Source organism: Lynx canadensis, chromosome A1 (genome assembly GCF_007474595.2).
Source record: "Lynx canadensis isolate LIC74 chromosome A1, mLynCan4.pri.v2, whole genome shotgun sequence".
Classification (NCBI taxonomy): Eukaryota; Metazoa; Chordata; class Mammalia; order Carnivora; family Felidae; genus Lynx; species Lynx canadensis.
The window spans coordinates 151,849,753-151,875,422 of record NC_044303.2 but is presented as its reverse complement, the minus strand read 5'-3'; the positions used below and the strand labels follow the sequence as shown (position 1 = coordinate 151,875,422).

The 25,670-nt window shown below is 39.0% G+C and overlaps 1 long non-coding RNA gene across 3 annotated transcripts in view; it reads right to left on the bottom strand.

Moving 5' to 3' along the window:
- Positions 1–25,670, bottom strand: part of LOC115520292 — a 113,211-nt gene that overhangs the window by 1,031 nt on the left and 86,510 nt on the right. For 2 of the 3 annotated variants that reach the window (XR_004343780.1, XR_004343781.1), the window contains 2 exons: positions 6,724–7,268; positions 240–388 (listed from right to left, as the gene is read on the bottom strand). This is a non-coding gene — a long non-coding RNA (uncharacterized LOC115520292). The remainder of the gene's footprint in view (positions 1–239; positions 389–6,723; positions 7,269–25,670) is intronic. The other variant, XR_004343782.1, reaches the window with a different exon arrangement.

The following is a 25,670-nucleotide window of genomic DNA, read 5'->3' as shown; positions in this document are numbered from 1 at the left end:
GCTGTCTATTAGGAGTATCTAAACTCAATGCAACAAATAAATATCTGATTATATTTTCATACAAATTTTATACCTATTCTACTAATTGAAATCGAACATAATATACTATCCATGTATTCAATTTACCCTTTTGGAAATTATTCTGTCATCTTACATTTTCACAAAAGGAATAGAAAATTCATTGTGTGCCAATAATACCCATACATATGCTCCAAAAGATACAAAAAATATATTCCCACCTTCTGAGTATGAACCAGCAGGATAGAATTCTCTCAGCTTCATCCTAGATCCTCACATACCTATGGACATGGCAGGTTAGAAGTATGACTCCTATGTACAGCAAATCCATTCTGGCCATAATGAATTATGTCCCAGGGTACTGCAAGAACTAACAGATGAACAAAATCACTGACCCTTACATTGGAATCAGAGTCTGTCTGAAGAAGCAGTGACTTCTGTCTCTTAATATCCCTTAGACATTTGAGAAAATACAGTTTCTATTCATTTACTTCTGACAGGTCACTCCACACCTTATCCCCATTAAGACTCAAAGACAAGTTTAGAGCATCAGAGTATGTGACAAGTACCTACTATGCTAAAACCTGCCTCTCCATCTCCTTGCCTGTTTTGCCAGAAACAAATGTGCTCTTTGACTCTCTTCCCTAAGGGTTCTTTCCTGTAGCTATGACAAGATTTCAGGATTCTTGAGTTTGGAGGCAGACTGAGACCTTCATCTTTTGGGGTGAGGGGTTAATTTGAAGGAAGCTCAGCTAGAATTAAATCACAACACTTTGTGTGGTTTCCAAATGTGAAATTCCCTATGTGATGGTCCTATTCCAGTGTGCACTGGTTACATCCATCCTGGATGCTTTGTGCTTAGATCTTAATGCTACCTTATAAGACTGCACAGCACTCAGGGAACAGAATACAGGGTCAAAAAAAATACAATCATATCCTACAGAGTGCAGTTGAAAGCATTGGGACTGAGCTCAGAAAAAAATAGAGGGAATCTGGAATTCCCTTCAAATATCTTTAGGACTATTATGCCGAAAATGGATCAGGCTTATTCTGTAGCTTATTCTGGCTGAATATAAAGAACTTCTAATGCGTTGTGCTTTCCCAACAAAGAATGAACTGATTGCCTCAAGAGAACTTAGCGTCCAGCACAGGCAGCCTCTTGGGAGTTAGGCTGGATGATCTTTCAGCCTCTTCCCAATGCTGAAGTTAAATGAATCTACAAAACTCACCCAGTCAGGAGAGTTCCAAGAGGACTCACAGAGCACTTTCAGGACACTGTCAGAGTCATTCCAACTAGGTATATCTTCATTTTGGACCCTTCAAAACCCAGGATTTCTTTCCAGGAGGCTGAATTCCCTTGCACTGAATGTGACTGTAAAAATAATATGGATTCTACCATCAGAGAACCCTGGTTTGGAGTCCTGGCTCTCCCATTCTAGTAGTTGTGTAAATCTGAGGAAGTCAATGAACCCAAGAATCTCAGTCATCAAACTGAGGATTATTGTTCCCATCTCACAGGGTAGTTGTGAGCATATTACATCATCTGTTGCAGGTGCATAAGTACATGGTGCATGGCCTAAAAAGCCCATTTCTAGACTTCATGATAGAGGATGGTCATACTGCAGTAAGTTCTAAATGCAATGAGCTCAGGTGATGTGTGTCAGGCACCTTCTTCTAAAAAGGTTCCTTTTTCCATTAAGAATACATATATTTATGTTAGTCTGGAAAGAAAAAAAGATCCTACTGTGGAAATTGTGCTCTAAACATATAAAATGTGATAAATGAAATAATAATCACAGTGATGAACTTTAACAAAATTTACATGAGATGAATAATGCAAAGGCAGAGGAAATTATTCTCTACTAGCAGCAGAAATCCTCTACATAGCACCCTCTTAATTTCGAGATTCTTCTAGTAATGCAGAGTCTATCTGATTATTATTGCTCCCTTATCTTTTTAAAATCAAAGCACCTAAGGATGAAAGTATTGGTCACAAGGATGATGAGAACTGCCTGAGTTCCTTCCTGAAGAGATAGTTTTCACTCTCATCAGATGACTCTTCAATTCCCCAAATAAAAGTTGTAATTTTCAACCAGGGGGTGATTATTTTCATATATAAATAGTTAGTTTGATCCAATTAAACTTCTGGGTTTATTAACTAGTTAGTCTGTATTACATAATCCGTAGCTATAATTATTATACACCATTATCTCTGTATTTAATCAACTTTCAGGTATTAAGCCTATATTTCACACGGCTACTCCTTTGAAAGTGGAATCAAAGATCTTTGATCTGGTCAGTCTTCACAACATGCATGGTGTAATTTTTTTTTAATTTTTTTAAACATTTATTCATTTTTGAGAGAAAGAGACAGCGTGTGAGTGGGGGAGGGGTAGAGAAAGAGAGAGAGAGAGGGAGACACAGAATCTGAAGCAGGCTCCAGACTCTGAGCTGCCAGCACAGAGCCCAATGCCGGGCTCGAACTCACCGACCATGAGATCATGACCTGAGCTGAAGTCAGATGCTTAACCAACTGAGCAACCCAGGAGCCCCACATGGTGTATTTTTGACGTGAATCTATACTTTTACCATCCCCTGAAGGACACTAATAGCCGCTTCTGGGTTCTTTTCAGTTCAAATAGGAACTTATATACAATTCACACTGAATTAGTAGTGTTGGTTATAGTTCTTGCTAAAAAGATTCTGTGTGCCCAGGAAGGGACAATTAGATTTGATGGAAACATTTACTCCTAACTTAGATGGGTAACTTTATATACACAGCTAAGTTAGGCAACCTTTTCGATGGCTGAATTCCCTCAGGCAGTCTGGTCACAATACATGACTTAATGTGGCATCCAAAGATGCCTGACTTTCAACTTGGGAGAGGATGGCAGTAGGGAGCTCATGTTCCAGGAACACAATTCTCTAGCCCCAGTACAAATGCTCTTGTTCACCGGAGAGGACGCAAAATATCTGAAAGCCAAGGCTTCGGGACAGTCCTGGCTTCCTGCCCTACTTTCATGTGGCAGTAATTTCCCTACACAAGAGGCAGAGGGCCTGTCCTTGACACAGTGTCTGCCTTGCCTCCCACACACAAACCCACAAGAAAGTCTGACCCAGCAAGTATTAAGAGAAAAGCCCTGACCTGACCACACAGCAATTCTGGGACATGAGCAGTAGCCACTGCCATGCCCCTGGCAAGGGTTTCACTGCATCCAACTGAAAGTGGGCATAATAAAATTCCTTTGTCAGGAGTCCCGAAGGAGTGCTGGCAATTGCCTGCATATTGTCCCCTTGGTAGGAAAGACTACGAACAGCATGAAATCTATGCTTTGGCAGCAAGAGAACTTGGTGCTAGCATTTTTCTAAACTGAAATAAGACGAATGAGTTGGCCTGACACTTCCAAGTTATCTGATATGTTAAAATCACCTCTAAAAATAAAAACAAAAGACTTGAAGAAAATTATAAATCTTACGAAAGGAAAAAGATGGTTAGAAAAACTTTACATTTGTAAAGGATGGTGTTAAAGCATGTTGGGAAGGTTTGAACAGAGGAAACAAAGAATTGTGGACACCTAAGTTGTCTTAGTCTGTTCAGAATTCAAGAACTGAGGGGATGGGAGGAACAAACTCCCATGATAATTCGGAGAGTAATTGCAATTGGTCAAAAGTCTCTTATTCAGTAAGTTATTGCAAAGTTCAGTAAATACCAGGCACTGAACTTAGGCACTAAACAAACACAAATATAAACAGATGCTGCCCTCACAAAAATCTATTCACAGAAACAAGGCATATGCCCTCTGGATAGCAAAGGATACATGGCAAAAACCAGAGAAATTTGGCTGAAAATATTTAAAATGATACATATTCTAGGGAAACATTCATTTATCTTTTAAAAAAAATTTTAATGTTTTATTTTTGAGAGAGAGACAGAATGAGAGCAGGGGAGAGCAGAGAGAGAGGGAGACACAGACTCTGAAGCAAGCTCCAGGTTCCAAGCTGTCAGCACAGAGCCTGATGCGGGGCTTGAACCCACAAACTGTGGGATCATGACCTATGCCGAAGTCAGACGCGCAACTGACTGAGCCACCCAGATTCCCCTATCTTTTTTTTTTTTTTAATGTTTCTTTATTTTTGAGAGAAAGAGACAAAGCGTGAGCAGGGCAGGGGAAGACAGAGAGGGAGACACAGAATCTGAAGCAGGCTCCAGGCTCTGAGCTGTCAGCACAGAGCCTGACACAAGGCTCAAACCCACAACCAGGAGGTCCTGACCTAAGCCGAAGTTGGATGCTTAACTGAGGGCACCCAGGTGCCTTCATTTATCTTTTTTTTTCCCCCAAAAAATGTCTCCGTGTGATACCAGGCCTTCAATTTTTTTTCCCCTCTCCACCTTGGTAGATTGCATTATTGATCAGAGACACTGTTTCAGTTTCCTACAAGGTCTCGATCATTGTTACCTCTCTTTTTTCCTAACTGGCTTCTGACTTATTGACCCAAAGAAGACAGGCATAGCCCTAGAAGAGGTTCAAGTTCTAAGCAACACAAACACAATGCGTCTTCCCAAAGGAATGTTTTGGGATTTCTTTCATGCAAATATTGTGTTTCCCAAAGAACCCAAATGACTATAGAGGACGGTTTTGCTCATGGTCACCACTAATCTCAGGGAGCACAGATCTTGGGAATACAAAGACGAATACAGGCAAAGCTTCCAATCTCTAAGTTCCTGGTACAATGTGATAAAGCCACTTCATTATTTGCCATCTAATTCAATCTCAAACTGAATTTGATTTGAAAAACACAATGTTTATTAGATCAAAAACCTGGAGATGCTTTACAAAATACAAGACAAGGATATACGAAGTATGTATTAGCCAGGCATAGTGACACTTTAAAAGAGAGTACAAAAATGTGTAAATCTTTTCCCTAATATGCCCAAGATTTTAAAAGTAAAATGAAGAACCTGTCAATGAGTCTGAAACTGAACCACTCAAACCAGGCTCAATGTTTATAGATGATGAAGAGCCAAACCAATAATAATATTGTGGCATTGATTCTTTATGGTCTCAGTCACACCCACCTCATCACTTAATATATTTTTTCTCCTAACATGTGTTCAATCCTTTTTGACGGCTTGGCTCACAGCTAAGATAATGAAGCCAAACCATATCCCTTTGGTTGGTCTCAAGCTTGGCTGGACTTTCAATGACTTCCACATATTAAGAGCCACTCTCACAAAAAGCTTAATATAATCATAAAGCCACCTACCTAACAAGTAATAATCAGCATTTCTTGATTAGTTGTATAACCTAGTCACCATGTTTAGGGCTTTACACACAATGTGTCATGTAATCCTCACAAGAACCTGCTGAAGTAGGTAGCATTTGCTCCATGCTAAAGATAAAGGATTTGAGGCAGGGAGGTTAGGACTCTTCCAAAGTTACATAGTTAGCAAATGGTGGAAACTTGACTCTGTCAGTTCCATTAAAACTGCTACAGATCCACAGGGTGTTGTTGTTTAGCTATACTTTGAGGCAGATTTCATGACTCACTTTTGGAAACGTGGAAAGCTTCACATCGCTGCATCATATGAAGACTGGCCAGCATTTCTGAGACATCTGACTATGAAATAATTCAATCACCTTCAGATGGTACAGAGGTCTCATGTTCACAAACATGCAGTCAACGACGAACTCCCCACCCTCTGCCACCACCTGCCACCACCAACAGCAAAATTGCTGCACACCCACACTATTGATTATTTCTTCTGACTTGCAGGTCTTTGTTTCTTTTTTTGTTTGTTTGTTTATTTATTTTTGAGACAGAGAGAGAGCATGAACAGGGGAGGGGCAGAGAGAGTGGGAGACACAGAATCGGAAGCAGGCTCCAGGCTCTGAGCCATCAGCCCAGAGCCCGACGCGGGGCTCGAACTCACGGACCGCAAGATCGTGACCTGAGCTGAAGTCGGACGCTTAACCGACTGAGCCACCCAGGCGCCCCTTGTTTCTTTTTTAATGTAGTCGACGTAGTACGGTGTCCCCTCTTGGCAGATATTGGGGGCAGGGTTACACAAATTGTGAGTTACCTCATGCCAAACCAGAAATAGCCCTGGTCCTCCCATCCCTGAACTTCAAAGCCAGCTCATTCTCTGCTGCCGTGGTGACTCTGCAGTGGTCACGGGCATGTAGCCTGGGTGGTCCCCCATATGCAAGCATTCCTTGAGCCAGGGAGCAACCACATCCCTGGTTCTGGGGAGAGGAAGGCAAGTGAGGAAAAGATAGAGCTGATAAATATACTCTGGCTTCCCCAAACTCTCCCTTGGAGAAAGTCAACTATATATGAGCCCAATGTGCTTGCACAAGGCAAAGTGTTTCAACAGTACACCACCGTCTCACACTGCCTAGTCCTTCGTGACTACAAGTTCTAATTCTAGCTCTGTCACTTACAAGCCCCAATTCTCAGCTCTTTCCGCCCATCAGTATTTTTCATTCTTTGTTTCTCTGGGTGTTGTACACTGGGCTTATTTGTTTGTTCATTTCCTGAATATACGAAAAATATAAAGTACTTCTTCCACATTTCTTCAGCATCTGACTGTTAGACAAAAGTACTAATTGATAGTAAGCAAGTACTCAAGAGTATTCAATTGGAAATCAGCTTTTGCATCTTGGAGACAGCAGACAAGAGGTTCCATGGAGGGACTAGACTCACCTCAGGCATATCTCTTCTCAGGAGAGAGAACAGAAAGTTGTTACACTCAGGATAACACTTCAGGAGAAGCAGGAACTTAGCAGCAACACTATCCCAGCCAAGCATTTGGAGAATCCTCTTTCTCCAGTCTGCTGCGGGGTTTTAACATGAGGGAAATTATCCAGAAAGGCCTGGTTGAGACAGAGAATCACCAGCCTAAGCAGCTCTGGGAGAGGTTTCTTTCCTTTATGAAACTCATAAAGGAACCAACCAGTCCTGGTGTTGAAAAGAATACCAAGGTTCCCTGAACTTAAAAAAAAAAAAAAAAAAAAAAAAAATGGTGTCTGGATGTTCTACAATCATGGGCTGCAGGGTTGGGAGGAAGAATTGGCTTTCCTTTGAAATGAGAAAATCCATTTAGCACCTTTGTTCGACAGGCACAAGGAGCAGATCCCATGGTCACAGTTGTTTTATCTAATTTTTTTCGTCCCGGTTTCCTTTGTTGTGAGTTCCAAGCTGCTTTGCACTCTTCCATCCTTTACAACTATTGAGTCTCTTCTACAGATCTGTAAAAATAAACAGGCCATTTCCAGATTACCAGCCAGCGACACCACATCCTGTGTGAGAGCTGATGATAAATAAGAGTGAGGCAGGTAGTCCCCCAGACACATCTGGGAAGCATCCTCTTCTCTGAACAGAAGCACACAGCATTCAATTCTAGCCAAAGCTTGTTTGGCCTTGTGGTCGCTGAGTTGAAATGGTTATGCCATTTTTTTTTTTTTTCCTGAATCTAAAGATGATGTTTTCATCTGACATTTTTCCTTTTTTTAAATTTTGGTATATAAAAAGTAACTCCCCCAGGGGAAACTCTATTGGCTTTAGCCATGAGTCCCAGGTGTATCCTAATTAGCTCTAAAACTTATTAAAAAAAACCTTCAAGTTGAAGACAGCTAAAGAACTAGCAGCCACAGTTTGGGCTAATTAACTCTTCTGGTAACATCTACTGACTGGAAACTGTGGTCTCAAAGATTCTGTGATGCGGTAGCTACCCAGGATCTTATCTGCACTTTTAACTTCTTTTAAATTAATCAGCTTTATAATGATTAGCAACCTGAAATTATTTTTAGCTCTAGTTCTTATTTATTCTTTTCCCCTATTCCATTGATGTATTCTTCGCTTTCTCCTAGCTAAACCCTCCAATCTCTACTAATATGTAGGAATTTCATGAACCTAGCATCGCTCTCTCTTCTCCCAAACAGGCACAAACATACACTGAGGGGTAAGTGTAAGGAATAGTCTTTCTTTTGCATCTTCACTTAGCATTTTCAGAATCGAGAGCAGACTAAGGATGGGCAAAGACAGAAGTATTGCCAGACTCCACTGTGGCAGACAATTCTCGTATTACTCCATGGAATCTTAAACTGCCCTCCCCATCTTCCCTAACTCCTCAAGGGAATGTTGTTTCCACTCAGAGCAGTCTCTTGGTAGCTGATCTACAGTAAAAGAAAAACCACACCTGTGGTTATATGATGGCCCGGGAGGGACTAGCTATAGATCCTTTAATCCTGCCCATCCTTCTGGGCTAGCCTGTGACAGTCAGCAACTGGGCATGGAAAGACTGCAATAAAAACACACTCAATCCCACTGACCTGTCTCCCACCACCTTGTAAGGAAAGGTGTCCTTTCAAGTCAGCCTATGTTTTATCCAGCATATAATTTACATGGCCTCAGCAGGCTATTCAGAAGACTTATACAAAAAATAAGAGGTTTCTAATCTTCTACTGAGGAAAAGGAATATTGGCCCAGAAATCAAAAGAGCTGGCCTCTAATCCCTTCTCTGCCATTAACTAGTTTTGTGACTCTGGAGAAAACAGTTTCTTCACGTGAACAGTAAGCCTCACTTACATTCAGAGGATTCTGAAGGGCCCTTCCACCTATAAAGCTTCTGTGAAAGAATGTACTCTTCCATTTGCTCCTTTGAAAACCAACTGCTATAACTGCTAACTTCTTTCCACATATAACATGGAGAAATCAGGCTCAAGGAAATCCAGAATTACATTTCATAGAACTTTAAGGGAATTTTCTTTTCTTTTTTAATGTTTATTGATTTATTTTGAAAGACAGAGAGAGAGAGAGAGAGCATGTGAGTGTCATCAGGGGAGAGGCAGAGAGAGAGAGAGGGAGAGAGAGAATCCCAAGCTAAGAATCTCTTCACTGAAAGCACAGAGCCCGATGTGGTGCTCGAACCCATGAACTGTGAGATCATGACCAGAGCTGAAGTCAAGAGTCAGATGCTTAACAGGCTGAGCCACCCAGGTGCCCCTGGAATTTTCAAAGACCAATGTTCACCACTGTTTTCTGAAATCAGAGAACTCTTACAGGCCAATGCTGGTTATAAGACCTACATGAAGTAAAATATTATTTTTCTGATATACTGATCACTAGTCAGAAGGTTAAATTCAGATTTCCCAATGAAGCAATAAAGCAACTCTAAACGTTGAACTAAAATAAATAAATGTGACTATAAAAATAGAAATACCAAATGACCATTCTACTCCTTATTTTGTGCCAGACATTGTGCCAGAAACTTCTGCCTGTGTTACCTCAGCTTAGCATTATAAACACACTCAGTTCTATCATCCTTTTCTGCAATTATCCCCCTAGGCCAGCCTGCCATATGTCCACCTTATGCCCACAGATATTGTATAAGGCAAAACCTTTACACACAACCAGTTCAAACCCATCCTAGGATTTCCATAGCTTTCATCTCAACGCAGTACTTCCTGGAAGGAGGAAAAGAGTTCCATATTTGTCAAAAAGGAAGAAGTCTCAGTGTTTGCCTTTTCCTGGTACACTTCCTTCAAGTCTCTGGGAGTGTTTTATCTACACAAGGAGGGTCACTCTAATGTCTGGATCAATATCTGTAAAAGCTTTTAAGCTGTAATAACCATGATCTTCAGCACTCAACATATCCTGACAAGACCCTCTCCATGTCAAGTGAAGTGGGTAAATTCTTAGCTAGGGATTTTTAGACCCACTCCTTGGCTACCAGTACTTTTAGTAGAAAAGTCCATAATCATTAAGCCAAAATGTTAAGGGGACAGGCATTCCCAATGATAGTTTTAATTTCCTTTAAATCCAACCAGCACAAACTTCATCACTACATAGTTGCTAACTAATGAGTTGAATTTTGGCAGCCCATTAATCTTAATTTTGTAAACATTGATTTTTTCCCCCTAGGTTTTGAATGGAGCTAAAATTAGCATGAGTTTTTGTTTTGTTTTGTTTGGGGGGTCTTTTTTTAGTATAACCTCCATTTCAACTTCCTGCTACTGGATATTTTATTACAACAAACAGCTCTATCCTTGACCAGGGTCTAAAAAGAAGTCAGAAGAGTTCTGGGAATAATGGTCCCACCTCTCATCTTGTTTCACACACTTCCCCTGTCCCTTCTGGGACATGGAGCCGCCATTGACTTCTAAGGAAATTCACTTGAGGCTCAATTAAAACTATGGGGCACAGAGAAAAAGCAGCATGTCCTCACCTTTTCCTCTCCAGTAAGATCTGTTTCCAGGACCTATATAGTCCTATATAGGAGGACTTTTGAGGGCTTTGTGGTATAAGACAAAACTGGGAAGTTCATGCCAGCACTCATTCATTTGACAACTGCTGGTTCAACTCAAGTTTCTCTCATAAATGTAAATGCCTAAAGATTCAAACTGGAAGGATCTCTCCCACCAAAGGGAGTGTTCATGGATACCAATCTTTCCCCAGTTCTCTCCGGCTTCTTAGCCATTGCCATTTAGCAAACAGTTTAGGGAACAGCAGTTTTATTAGTGTTGGAGACATGTGGTATGAACTACATTCTTTTCAGTTAAGCTATCTGAAAGAAGGTCATTTCACATCACCCATTTTCTCATTATGCTCTCTCTTCAGCGTGTTCTCACCTACAACAGGCTATCCATCTTTCCTTCTTCCTTTTTCCCCTTTGATAGCCTACTCTAGAAGGCTTTGAGTCCTTTCTCCTTATTTTCCTCAGAACTACCATAATGCAGCCTCCAAGACCCTCTCTTCCTTCCTCTATTATATGCCATCAGTCAGTTGCCATTACTTCATATTTCTACTGATAAAATACCAATCCAATCTCTGAGAATTATCTGATAACTTATGACAAACCAAACAATCACATTTCTTCCTTTGAAGCATCCTGACATTTATCACTTGCCTTCAAGATTTCATGTTACTCACTGAAATTCTAAAAGCCATCACCAAATCAGTCTTGGGGAAGGGGAGAGCCTCTCCAGGCAGAAGGCTCTATTTGTGGTAATGAAGAATGAAGTCTCCATGCTCAGACAGCAGACAGCCATGTATAAATCTTAATTCTGCTACATATAAGCCATGTGTCCTCAGTCATGTTACATAAGCCCAGAAACAGTGGCCCAGATGGGGCGCCTGGCTGGCTAGTCAGTTAAGCATCTGACTTCGGCTCAGGTCATGATCTCAAGACTCATGAGTTTGAGCCCTGCATCAGGCTCTGTGATGACGGCTCGGAGCCTGGAACCTGTTTTGGATTCTGTGTCTCCCACTATCTCTGCCCCTCCCTGACTCACACTCTTTCTCTCTCTCCTTCAAAAATAAATAAATATTTTTTAAAAATTAAAAAAAAAAAAACAGTGGCCCAGAGTCTGAACAGAATAGAGCACATTTAACAGTCAGGTTCTGAATTTTGCTGAAGCAGAGTAGAAATATTTCAAATCTACATCCACTGGAAGACAGAGTGGGATCAGCTTATATTAACTTCACTGGGTATGGGCTTTCACTCTGGATTTCTTGTTGTAGTCCAAGTGTGACAAAGAAGTTTCGTCAAAATCATCTCCTAGCAATTGACAGTGGTTCATTAGAACTCTGTGTTGAGGATTCTGAGGCCACTGGCTCTTAGGGAAACAAAGCATGATTGATTATTAATGTCTGACATGAGGAAGGAGAAAAAGGTGACTTATGTGTTTACGTCTGCCATCCAGGCAATGTAAACAATGGAGGTCAAGGAGGGCAATTTCAGCCAAAGAGTGACATGATAAAAGAGATGTTTTAGAAGATCAACTTGGCAACAGATCATAGGATGGGCTGCCGAGAGGGAGGTCAGGAAAACCAATTTGGAAGATTTTGCCAAACCCCAGACAGCAACCACCGCAAACAGAAAAGAAAGGAATACATTTAAGAGAATGTAGGAACAAATCAATATACTTAGCATGACTTCTAAAGAGCCTTTAAGCTGACGGTATTTTTTAATAGATTTTATTTTTTTTAGAGCAGTTTTGGGTTTACAGCAATATGCAACAAAGGGTACTGAGGTTTCCTATGTAATCCCTGCCTCCCCCATTATCAATATCCTCCACCAGTGTGGCACATTTGATACAACTGATGAACCCACACTGCCACATCATAATCACCCAAAGTCCATAGCTTACGTTAGGATTCACTCTTGAAGCTCTACATTCTATGGGTTTGGACAAATGTATAATTACATGTATCCACCATTATAGTCACATACAAGGTAGTTTCAATGCCCTAAAATTCTTCTGTGCTCTCCCTATTGCCTCCCCACTAGCCCCTGACAACCACTGATCTTTTTACTGTCTCAACAGTTATACTTTTTTCCAGAATGTCACAGAGTTTGAGTCATATAGTATATAGCTTCTTCAGAATGTCTTCTTTCACTTAGTAATATGCATTTAATGTCCCTCCATTGGAATAAACTTGGTAGCTCATTTCTTTTCAGGCTAAATAATATCCCATTGTCTGGATGTACCACAGTTTATTTACCTACTCAAGAACACTTCAGTTGTTTCCAGGTTTTGGCAATTATGAATAAAGCTGCTATTATCATTAATGTGCAGTTTTTGTTTGTTTCTTTTGAGAGAGAGAGAGAGGGAGCATAAGAGGTAGGGGGAGAGTGAGAGGGAGAGACAGAATCTTAAGCAAGTTCCATGCTCAGCACAGAGCCCAATGCAGGGCTTGATCCCACAACCCTGAGATCATGACTTGAACTGAAATGAAGAGTCAGATGCTTAACCAATTGAGCCACACAGGCACCCCAATGTGGGGTTTTGTATCAATGCAAGTATTTAGCTCTTTGGGGTACATCACCAAGTAGCACAATTGCTAGATCATATAGTAAGAGTATGTTTAGTTTTGTAAGAAAGTGGGAACTTGTCTTCCAAAGTGACTATACCAACTTGCTTTCCCACCGACAACAAATGAGAGTTCCTACTTCTCCACATCCTCACCAGCATTTGGTGTTGTCAGTGTTCTGGATTTTGACCATTCTAGTATGTTATCGCATTCTTGTTTTCATTTGCATTTCCCTTTTGGCATATGATGTGAAGTAGTTAAGGCATTTTGATTCTTGTGAAGGGTACCACATTGGCTAGTTCTTACATTAGCAAAGATTCATTTATCTCATTCATCCATTGCCCAGCACTGTAACCTAGCAGATAGCAAGATAAGAGGGCATTTGAAATACAAGACAGGTAAGTTTTGACAAATGACAGATAAGTAAAAACTTGGATGAGGTACATTCCTAACATTAGTAAGTATTTTGGTAAACACAGTAAAGCTTTATCCTGGTAAAGCAGAGACCCCCAGAGACCCCCAATGACCTTGGGCAGAGGTGTGAGAAGACATTGAAAATGAATCTTGCCTTCTTCATAATTTTGACCAGCAGCTCTGGCCCTTTCTTAGTTCACTCACTTCTGTCTCTCCTTCTTGTGATAGGTGACCATGTGTATAAGGTACATCATGGCAGTTATACCAGATGTAAAGACACAAGGCTGGTGCCAGGCCTTATTTTAAGGACAAGTTTTTTAAAAGGCCCCCTGGAGGATAGGGCTGAGGAAAAAGGAAGACACTAACTATAATCACTCACACTGCAAATGTATTTGTTAATTTATTGAGGGTCCACTATATATGAAACTCTGAACTAAAAACCATTTCAGACAAGATTGGGCACATTCAGGGTGCTATGGCCATAGAGACATTTTTTATTTGCCATTTGATTTCAAATTTGGCCCGTTGCTGTGCAGTAGTGTGTTGTTTAATATTTACTTTAAATATTTAATATTTACATCGCAGATTTTCCAAATTTGTTTTATTGTCGACCTTTAGCTTTATACCATTGTGGTTGGAAAATATACTTGGCATGATATTAGTCTTCTTAACTTTGTAGTATTTGTTCTGTGTCCTTTTATGTTATCTAACCAGGGGATTCTTCTGTGTGTACTTAAAGAAAAGTATATTCTATTTTTCTTGGATGGAATGCTTTATATATATCTTTTAGAACCAGGTATTTTGAAGTATGCTTCAAGTAAAAAATGTTCTGTTGAAAAACAAAATAACTTTAACCGAGGGCATTGTTTAAAATAAAGCATCAGAGGGGAGGTGGGTGGAGGAATGGGTGAAATAAGTGAGGGTATTAACGTTTTATTTTATTTTTGGGACAGAGAGACAGAGCATGAACGGGGGAGGGGCAGAGAGAGAGGGAGACACAGAATCTGAAACAGGCTCCAGGCTCCGAGCCATCAGCCCAGAGCCTGACGCGGGGCTCGAACTCACGGACCACGAGATCGTGACCTGGCTGAAGTCGGACGCTTAACCGACTGCGCCACCCAGGCGCCCCAAGTGAGGGTATTAAAATGAGCACACTTATGATCGGTACTGAGTAATGATGTATAGAATAGTTGGATAACTATATTATACACATTAAACTAATATAACACTGTATGTTGACTATACTGGAATTAAAATTAAAAACTGAATAAAAATGAAATTAAAAAATAAAAATAAAAACTATTTCAGGGTGCCTGTGTGGCTCAGTCAGTTGAATGCTCGACTCTTGATTTCAGCTCGGGTCATAATGCCAGGGTCATGGGATTGAGGCCTGCATCAGGCTCTGTGCTGAGTGTGGAGTCTGTTTAAGATTCCCTCTCCCTCCCTCTGCCCCTCTCCTCCGTTCACTCACACTCTCTCTGTCCAAAAACAAATTTAAAAAATAAAATAAAGTAAAAAACATTTTAAACTTGTAAGAATGATGTATCCTCCAAAAACATAACTTTACCTAGAAGAAAAAAACATGTGTTTATTAAAATTGAGGAATGCAGGAAGAGATGGCACAGGCCGTAGATGGCAAATGTCCCCACCTTGCAGGTATGCTACAAATTTGGTGACTGATTTGGGGAACAGGAATAACCATTCATGTAAGTGCTGAATCAAAGAGATTTCCCCAAGTTAGACAAATGCTAGGCAAATGGGAATAACCAATGAGGATGGGCTATTTGGAGACTGGCCCTGACTGGGGCTCCCTCCTTCCTGCACAAATGTGTTGATTATGTGAATCCAACTAGGCTTAGGGAAAGATGATGGGAACATTTCCTTAGACAATGGCCCATTTGAAAGGTCACTTCCTGCCACTTTCCATATCCCTGAGGGGAAATCCCATACTGGCTCCCAGTAAACAGAGATGTCTATGTTGAAAGCCAGGCTTCCAAACAAATCTGGCCTGCCAGAGTCATAGGGCTCTACTTTGGGGTTTAGAGATGAATTAAAGATAAGTATTCATGCTTAAATTTCCACTCAAATATAATGTAATCCGTACAGTTTTTCAATTTACAATCATTGCAAAGTAGCTGTGTTTTCCTCTACTTTGTTGACTCTATGATTTTTCATATCATCTGAGAAACAGAAATTCTTCACTCCCAAATGAGCAACATTTTGAACTCAACCCTGACCCTAACATGATAAAAATCTGTGCCGTTGAAAAGAAACATAAAGTGTTTTGTTGTTTTGTTCTGTCTCTTCCCCTGAAAGCCATCCAAGGGCAGAATCCTGTTGCCTTTGTTCACAATAAATACGACATAGAAAGAACATGGTATTTTAGACAGAGCTTTCAGAAAAATCCATATAAGGGCAAAAAAGAAACATTTGATGCTGAATTCTTTCCTAATTTAAGACATTTTGAGTCCAGTTTTTATTTAAAAAAAGGGGGGGATAAGAAGGATTCTAGGGCAAATGTTCCTGGGATTTCTTGTGTGAGCTGACAGTAGTAATCAGCAGACATTGTCCAAGTCATTGAAGTAACCCCAGTTAACCTAAATGTCTCCTCTGTATGCCCAGACTGTACCAGCCTGCACAAGGATCTCAACCCTTCCCCAGCCCGCAACCTTACCCCCTGAATCTCGGCACGCTTCAGTACTTCAGCATTTTAAACACCTCGGTGTGTTGGTTTGAAATTGCGCTCAAGTCACTTGGAAACATAGCATGATCCAATCCAGTGCTTATTAAAGCAGAAGATCTGTATCAGAATCACCTGGAATTTTACTAAAATGCAGAATCCTGAGTCCATGCCTGGAAATGCTGAATCAGAATATCTATGGGAGAGACCCAGCATCTGTATTGTTAGAGATGTTCCTATGGTTTGAATCTACCCGTGTCAAGAATCCCAGACTTTGAACTCTAATCTTAGTTCTGCTATTAAACATTCATTTTAGCCTTTCAGCCAGTCATTTTAATTTCTGCAACTCATTTCTTCAACTGTAACACAGAATTGTTGTGAAGTAATATATGCAGAAGTACTCATACATATTAAAAAAAATCCATTCACACATGTACTTGTGAATCTCTTAGATGATAAAGTGTTAGATCCAGGTATCTCTTTATTGTATTTTCCTTATTGGTAATGTCTTATTTCTAGCTGAATTTCAGTAAATAGTTGTTTAATGTACTATACAGCACAAGAGTTGGAAGCATTTGCAGCCTTATACTTACAGAAAAACAATTAGCCCCCAGGAGTCCACATCAATATAGAATTTATCTTGGGTGAATTTACAATTGAGCAGGGTCCTCCCTAGGACTTGAAGGTTAATCAACTATCAGAGTCGATTAAAGTTACTAAGACTGTTGTTTGCTGTCTAACAAAGCTCATAAGGTGGACATGTAAGGCTTCTTGCTAATTTATTTAATTTTCCAGAAGAAAATAGCTCAAGAAGCCTAGTACATCATGTTGACTACCAAACATAGATCAGAGTATGAGTCAGGAGATTTTTTTTTTTTTTGATGAAAAAAAGAAACAACTCTTTTATTGAGGATGTTATTTTAATGTTTTTCATGTCAATACTTTGATTATTATAATCCTATTTTACAAATGAATAAATGGAATCACATGGAAGTTAAGGGGCTTTCTCTGACAGCCTGATATCAGTCAAAGTATCTGCTGATCACTTGGGCCTGGAAACACATCCTGCACCCACTGAGTGCTGAGGCCACCAGCTGACATTAACTGAGGTGTCTCACTTCTGCTCTGTCCTCAGGCTGACCAACTCCCTGTTGTCAAGTGAAATATTTCTTTCTTTAAATATGATAAGGTCTTCATTCAGATTTTGGTCTGTTTTATAGGCTCTGGAGTCATTTTGTTTTGTGAAGGCAGGATTTCCAACAAGTTCGTTTTACATGGTAAAAAGAACACTTTTTTCTATGAATAGTTATATATTTATGATATTGACTATTTGAAAAACTATATATATAACAAGTATGTCAAATCCTAATTTCAATAAAAGTATTACAAAGATGAGGTTAAATAATTTAAAATGGTCAATCGATATAAAGTAATTTAAGGAAAAAACATTAACATTTTCGGTATCATGCAGATAGGGCCATTTTGCAGAAGGAGTAATACAAACAATTTGGGAAAGACTACTTTAAACTGACTTTACATACATGTCTCTGTTTCATTTTGAGTTGCTTTTATAGTTTAATCTTAAGAAAAAAACATTCATTTCTCTGTTTTCAAATTTTTCAGGGGCTGCTTCAAAGTAGCCTCTTTTGATCCAACAACATATATGTACTTCATTCGACTTTAAAGTGCTGAGATTATGACTGAAAATCACTAAACATAAAGAGAGTAATGACAGCTCCATTTACTGACTTTTGCCTTAAATTATACACTGCTCTTGCCATTGCAATATACTATTGTTAATTACCAGGACCCCTGTGATGTAGGTATCATTGTCCCCAATTCATAGATATGCAAACTGAGATTGTGGAGGTGGAATAATTACCTTCAGCTCCCTTATGAAATATGGGGCAAAAATGGAACCCAAATCTGTCATTCCCTAAAATCTTTGGTCTTTCCCCAATATATGTTACTTCTCTGCACTAAATTTCCTAAAATATATTGTTGGCATTTAAACTGTCTTACATAGTCAAGTTTCAGTGAGCACATTATAGTTACAGAAAAACCATAGGCTATATCTGTGCGTACCTTTAAGTGAATTGAATTGATTATATTTTTAATGGGTTACCTTTGGAAGGTTGGCCTCTTATTATATCTCCTCTTCTCTGAAGTCAACATTCCCCTGCTTCCCTTGAAGATGAAAGCGTGGCAACTATATTTGTATGTGAGACCCCATCTTCTATATAGCTAGGGGTCAACACCTATCCTAAGCCAAAGTCAATCTGATTGATTTTCTTTCCTGCAAATCTGTTCTGAGGTCTGCTTTGCTAAATAGAGGACATGTAAATTTGGGAGCTTTGGGGCAGTCGAGGCACAGAGAAGACTGAAGCATCCAGAACCAGAGAACTAGGCCTTGAGAAGAGAGAGAAAGAGTGAGAACTACTATCTGGACTCCTAGTTACAGCCTATCATGAGCCCCAGTTATTGCATTTCCTGCCCTTGTGTTATGTGAAGTCTCCTTACAATAAATTTTGCTGTTTTAATTAAGCTAGGTTGATGTGGATCTCTGTTATTACAACTAAAAAGGCGTTAAGTAATACTCAGAATGTTGGAAAGAAATCTCTTCTTAAAAACACTTTGCAGTGAGAGATCTTGAATCATTCAGTCTCTTCTGATCATTTACTGGTAGTGACCATATATAAGATGATTTCACTTAGTTCTAGAACCCACCATTTGACTGCATTATAATATACACACTTAATATGCACATAAATGACTCGGGTTCTTTGTTGGGTTTGATTAAGTTGTCTAAACACTTTTTCATCATAAAATATTCAAATGAGAAAATATTACATTCTCCCCTAAAGAGCAGAATCATAAAAGATAGTCTTTACCAAATAAACTCCTGTTCATCTCATTTAGGTCCCTTTTAGTTGTTTTTTTCTACTTATCTTGTCTTTAACATTCTTACTGGAAACTCTAGCATAATTTTTGACACAGACAAAAGTAGAGGCAGATTTAGTAACCAAAACATGTATATTTAAAAATTGTCCCTTATTTAGCATATGTTAATATGGTGGTTCATACCAAAGGAACAAAATAAAATCATCACAAGAAATGACTGCAAAACACAAGCACCCTGGATAATTCAAACTAAGCCTTATGGCTGGTTCAAACAATTTGGTTTTGATTTCATACATCACCAAAATGAGACATTAAAGAAGACTCTACATGGAGTGCTTTTTTTTTGTTGTTGTTGTTCACCCACTTTTTCCCTTGGGTTTAAGAAAGAAAAAAAAAACAATGGAAACCATAGAATTTTTTTCATTGAATTGATTTGTAAAAATGAGTTTGGCAATTAAAATCAGATTTTTTAAGAAAGAAAAAAATACTTCTGAGTAAAGCACTTATACTAAAAGTTTTAGCAGAATGTGGATTAAATTATTGGTTTTTAAACCAACCCTTAAAAATGGCATTCACTCTGGAATGAAAAAAACAGTAGATCCAAAGTAGAACAAGATTTTGGCCAGTAAAATTAAGAACTAAATTAAAACTTGCTGTAAATTAATTGCAAATTTCATAATCCTAGAAAAATTCTGACTAAAACACCTTCCTAGCTGAAAGAAATGTTTTTCTACATGTTTCCTTTTAGTGATTGTTTCCGGTTTATTACAGAAATTCTTCAGGCTATAGTTCCTGCAGTTTGATCCTCCAAGTAGATTTTGGGTAGCAAATCCACTAGCAAATCCAGTCTTTTGACCTTGTTTCTTTTGCCTGAAAGTTGTTCTTTTCAATGCTCCTGCCCAAAAGAAAAACAGGAAATCTAGATACGTGGGAGGTGCCCTTGCTCTGTGAGCTGCCACAAGTGATGGCAGGTGCTAAATGATCAGAGTGCTAGCAGACCAGAGCTGAAGTCATAAAGACTTGTTTTTAAAGAAAAAAATCTTGTTAGTGGTACATTAATATTATTGTGTGCCATGCCATAGATGAATTTACTTCTACTATGTAAACACTTCGCTGAAAAAGGGGGCTAGCAGATGTTGATTTTGAAAGGAAAAATTAATGCATAAGGCTTAAATTGAATATTCTTGTTCAAAACCTAAAAACTCCATGTGCATTACTCACTGAATCTATCAGACCACTATGAGTAATTATTAGGCACTGTTGATATATTAGTATATAGCAGAGGAACTGACCATGCTGACCCTACACTGAAGAATAAAGCTTTCCATGAAGAGTCTAATTGAGATAATACCTCCCTAAATTCCCACAAAGGTGCTTTGACCCCTGGTTAACGCCAGTGAAAACCTATAGCTGTTAAAAAGCAAATGCCTTTAAGCCTCCACCTAAACTCTTTTTACTGCTTACAGGATTCTTTTCCTGCAGAAAGAGGTATTTTTTTCTTTTAGTCTCAGTTTATATGTTGCCTCTTCTATGTTGGAGCTTCTCCCATGTCAGCTCCGGCCTCTCACCCAACCCCCACTGCAGCAAAATTAATAAATTAATCATATCCTCCTCTGTGTTACCATAGCATTGTGTTAATACCTGTAGCACAGCACTTATATTGTATTACAATTAGCTCTGTATGCATGGATTTATCATCACGATCCTGGAAATTTATGAAAGTGGGAACAATATGTAATTCATTCGGGGCTTTGTTTATAGAAGGTACTCAAAACATGTTCATCAGAAACAAGTGAATAAAATCCTCTTAATGGAGGTGAACTCATGTATTCACTCATTCATACCTCTATTCTACAAGTAATGTTACTTAGGATATATCTTGTGTCTTATTGTAAAACATTTTCTCAGACACCTACAGGTCATTGAAAATCTTTCAAATTCTTGACATCAGGCAGTGGGCAAGGGCAGAGTAAAAGAGACAAGAAAACAATTCCTCCTGCTTAAAATTTTTGCCCTTGGCTATCTCTGATGCTAGACATATAGCAGGTGCTTGATGAAAACTTGTTGAATGATTGACTGATTGATTATAGCTGAAGTTCAAATGTTTTCTGTCATAGCAGGTGATAAAAATACCTGCTAAAATTTTCATCTTCTGCAAAAACTTTCTTATGAAGTCAAGTTTTGTCCTGACAACTAACCCACACAAGACTGATGTCACTCCTCATGAAAACCTTCAAAATTTCTTGTATGCATATCTTTATATTCTAAATGCATCCATTAATGTTTACGTAGTGTTTGCTCATGCTTTATGCCCCTTCCTTCATATGTTGATTTTCTCAAAGTGAGACAAAAGCCTTTTATCCCTGAACTAAAAAACCATATATTTGTGCTTTTATAAACCAGGAAATTTGATTAATTGGTTTTCAGCAGGACAGTGATCATTAACATTAACCATGATCACCTGGAGGCAGTGAAAGTTTTGGGGCCCCTTCTGAAATCTAATCCAACGACAAAGTTACATCTGGTGTCACGCTAGTATCAAGCATGGATAACCATATTCATACGTTCTTCAGCTTTCAGTTGGAAGAGACTTTCAGACTAATATATTTCAAGTGAAATGCAAAGATCTCTTTAAAAAAATCTGGTAAAATGTGTCTGGATACAAACAGGGACAGAAATCATCTTCCTCATAGAGCACCTATTCCATTTCTGAAGAAGTCTAATTCTTAGAATGCACTTCCATTTACTGAGCCAAAATCAGATTCCCTGAACTTCAAACATTGATCCTGGCTCTAGCCTCTAGTGTTTCAAAGATTTAATCTAATCCCTCTTCAAATATTGAATAGCAGCCATGGTTCCCTCTAGGTATTTTCCAGTACAGCCTATAAACCTGACTAAATCTGTATCATCCAGCACATGTGTCTCTTAACCACAAGGACATCATGAGAGATCACTTCAAAGGCACTGCTCACGTACTAATGCCAGTACGTCTGTAACCACCAATTAAATAAGCGAAGTGAATTGGTCATGATTGCTGCTGAGGAACTCATGTTGGCTGTTAGTGATCACTGCCTGCTTTTGGGTGCACATATGCAATCTGCTTAATAATTCATTTGGCACTTGGCTCATTTTTGTTTCCAGAATCTATCTTTCATTCTATATCAGTCACAATTCAACTGGGGAGGGTGAGTCTTAGTATTTAAAACAGTGGAAGGGAGTGGATTTAGTACAGGGAATTGGTTACACAGACACCGAAAGGCTCACTGAACAGGGGGTGGTGAGGCAACCGCAGATCAGAAATAGCAGGAAGTCACTAGGACTTCTAGGCTAGAGAATAAAAGGGAGGAGTCTGTGATACCAGGGCCAGGGTTGACGGTCACCTGGAGAAAGACGCAACTGTGACAGGAATGGAGAGCAGGAGTTACAGCTATAGAGAAGACATTACCTGAGACATTTCCAGAGATATCCCCCAAGGCACAAAGAAATAGGGGAAATAACCTGACTTGTCCCTTCCTCCAGCCCTTTACTCTCCCACTGGGCTTCCCACTGGCTTCACCCACTGGAGAGTCAGCTGACACAGAAATCTGGGAAACTGAAACGCAGCCTGCGGAGGTGGGGAGTGCAGAGCAAAGCAGAAGGGCAGAAATGGGTGCCTTTCCACAATACTCCATGACTCTTCAAAGACAACATACTTAAAGAGTATCTCAGTACTTCTAATAATTACCTTAATTACAGCACTTAATTTATTATGGTTTGTTTTGGAGGTTTGTCCTCACATAAATGTCTTCCCTAACCTTGAACAAGCACGACATAACTGTGTTGTTATTGTTGTTGTCATTTGCCTCCACATCTTTTACCAGTGTGTTGCATACAGAAAACAGTAAATTAATATAATTTGTCTGACTCTGGAAAAATCTAATGTTCTCCCCCAAAAAGCTCCTCTTTTATTATCTCCTCCCGTGTTTGAGGTTCAATTTCTGCTTAATCATGTTTGCACTATGTTCTTTAGTTTATAGTTAGTGTTAATAAATAATTAACTGGAGTTAAGTAGATCCAGTTTTCCTTCTTAGAGGGTTTACTAGACAGTATCCTCACTTACTGATAGTTTTTCTAGCAATACACACCCAATTTTTATTGTTGTGATAAAATGCGTCATGAAAATGTTCAACTGGCATTTAAAGCATATCAAAAGGCCCTTGACATTATACTTTTACTTTTTAAGTAATTCCCTATTTTTCTTTTGAGATTTTAGTATGAAAATATTTATAATGTATCCCTGGAACACATATGTTAGCATTTAAAAGCCAGGTAGCTTTGTAAAATCATCAATCAGCTGACTGAGTTTATGAATTTAACTCATCTTTCCCCAACAAAATGACAGGCTTTAACAGTGACTGACAGAATTGAACGGCAATTGTATCATTGTGTCGATAGAGGATGCACATCCAGCTTTTCCTGACCATCCAAAGTAATCATTTTAATCACTCACACTAGACTGGTCCTTAAATGGCAATATACAGAACTGTTCTATCCCATATAGTAGAGTCTGGCCACGGAAAGCTACCAAAACCTTAAGATGTGGTTCTTCTGAAATCGACATAAGCTACATGCACAAAATACACACCAAATTTCAAAGACCTGGTATGGAGAAAAGAATTCAAAATACCTTGTTCATATTTTATATTGACTACGTGTTAAAATGCTAATAGTTTGGAAATACTGGGCTCAATAAAAATGTTATTAAAATTAATGTCATCTGTTTCTTTTTATTTCTTAAGTTTAGTTCCAAGAAAATTTAAAAATATATATGTGGCTAGCACTTGTGGCTTTCTTTGTATTTTTTTTGGATAGTGTTAGTCTAGGGCAAATGAAGAAGAGTGTCGGTGGAGACAGGGTGTAGCAACTAAAGGAGAAGTCATCTCTCCTTTTAATTAGTTTTGTAATAGCAACAGATTCAATGTCAGACATTTAGAAGAGACAATACTATTCTCTTCAGTCAAGCAAAACTCCCACTGTGGTTCCTAAGAGTTCTGCCTGAGTGAAACAAATGAGATTAAGCCCATGATGTTTACTTCGTACTAAAACATTTTCTCTTTTCTGAAACTTTCTTAGTATAGTGCTGGCTACCAGGCTGTAGAAATGCAGAATAGAGAAAGGATGAAGGAACAATTTGAAAGTGTTGTTTTGAAACATGTAACTAGTGCTGTCAGCTGCTGGTTCTTTCCATTTTGTACATTTACATTTCCTGACTGTAGTTTAAGAACATTTCACTGCGTGTTACTATCAATCATCCTTAACCTAGAATTGCACTGTACATTAGTAACAGTTAATTGGCATATTTAAAGTAAATAGCTACTTAGTTTTGTTGTGAAGGTTTTGCATACAAATCTATAACACCACACGCTTTGTTTGTTTCGATAGCAAATATCCCTGTCTGCAACATTGCCACTTCTGTCAGTAGATGAATACAGATGCAATCACATTGAAATACCCTGCACACTCGACGACAGCCCAAATGACGTGCAGTGTGTAAGCAGGCACTCTTTGCCCATCAAATGATGCCCGTACAGAGGGAAGAACACAAAGACATGAATAGGAGAGGCAATGTGAAGTTTTAGAAAGATGGTCGAGAAAGAAAAGGGAAAAAATAAAACAGGAATTACCATTTTGCCTATGTGTTTTGTACATGTTAATGAGCTAAGGGAGATTACTTGGCATACATGGTCTTGGACTCTGCCATTTGTTCAAGGCCATGTTCACACCCAGCAAGCAACATACTTCCCAAAGCCCAGGGAGAAAGATCATTCTGCTCCTCATTCCTTCAGAGACCAGTAACAAGTGGAATTGTCCTCCCTTGGCAGCAGGGCTAAAATGGGAATGGGTTAGGTATTTGATAATAGAAAATTTTTTTTAAAAAAGGATCTCTTTCCAACTGTGAAGCTAATACTTCTATGAGATATACCTTAAAAACAAACAATCCACACTGTATTTTTGGTGAATGCCAGTGTCTCCTAGACCCAGAGAGATGAATGTTTACCTGAGTCCCAATATTTCCTTTACTCCCTGCACCAAGGAGTCAAAGAGATCATCTGGTAGGAACGTGGTGTGTGTTTGTGTGTGTGTGTGTGTGTTGAATTAGATGAGGTGTCACCCTTTCCCTCAGCCATAATTCTGTAATAGAATTTCCACAGAAGCAACAATAAAAACAATTGTTCCTATGGATCATTTTCACAGCCCATAAAAATCGTATAGACTGACAAAATGTTTAAAGTGAAATTAACAAAATCACTAATAATAGTACAAAGAGGAATCAGAAATCATAGTGATACTATTGTTAGCACTGAAAACATTATCACAACTCTATTAAGAGGTTAAGGGAGGGAAAAAAAGGTTTTATGGAGATAACCTGGAAAGAGTTAATCACTACTCATTTCTGATTTTCTTTCTTTGATGAAATTCAAATGTGGAATACCAAACAAACAAACAAAAGCTTTACTTAAAATATCATTTAGATACATCATCATTAAGTAGGCTTTGTGACTTTTTCAATGGGCTAACCCAGCTCCGGCGTTTTTCAAGTGCTCGCAATGTGCCAACACACCCTGCAAAGAGAGAAGAGTTCTGAGCATGTATGTGTCCTTCATCTGCTTCCACGTACTACATCTACCTTGAAAGGGAAAAGAAAAACTGCAAACCATATCATCTCAAATAGTAGAAAACGTGAAGAGGGAACTTCTTTTCTCTTTGTAAAACTATCAGGGAGAATTTCCCATCTGTTCTAAATTTCTAATATTGAACTCTTCAGTTGAGATCCACAGTCTTTCATGGCTCATTGCAAATT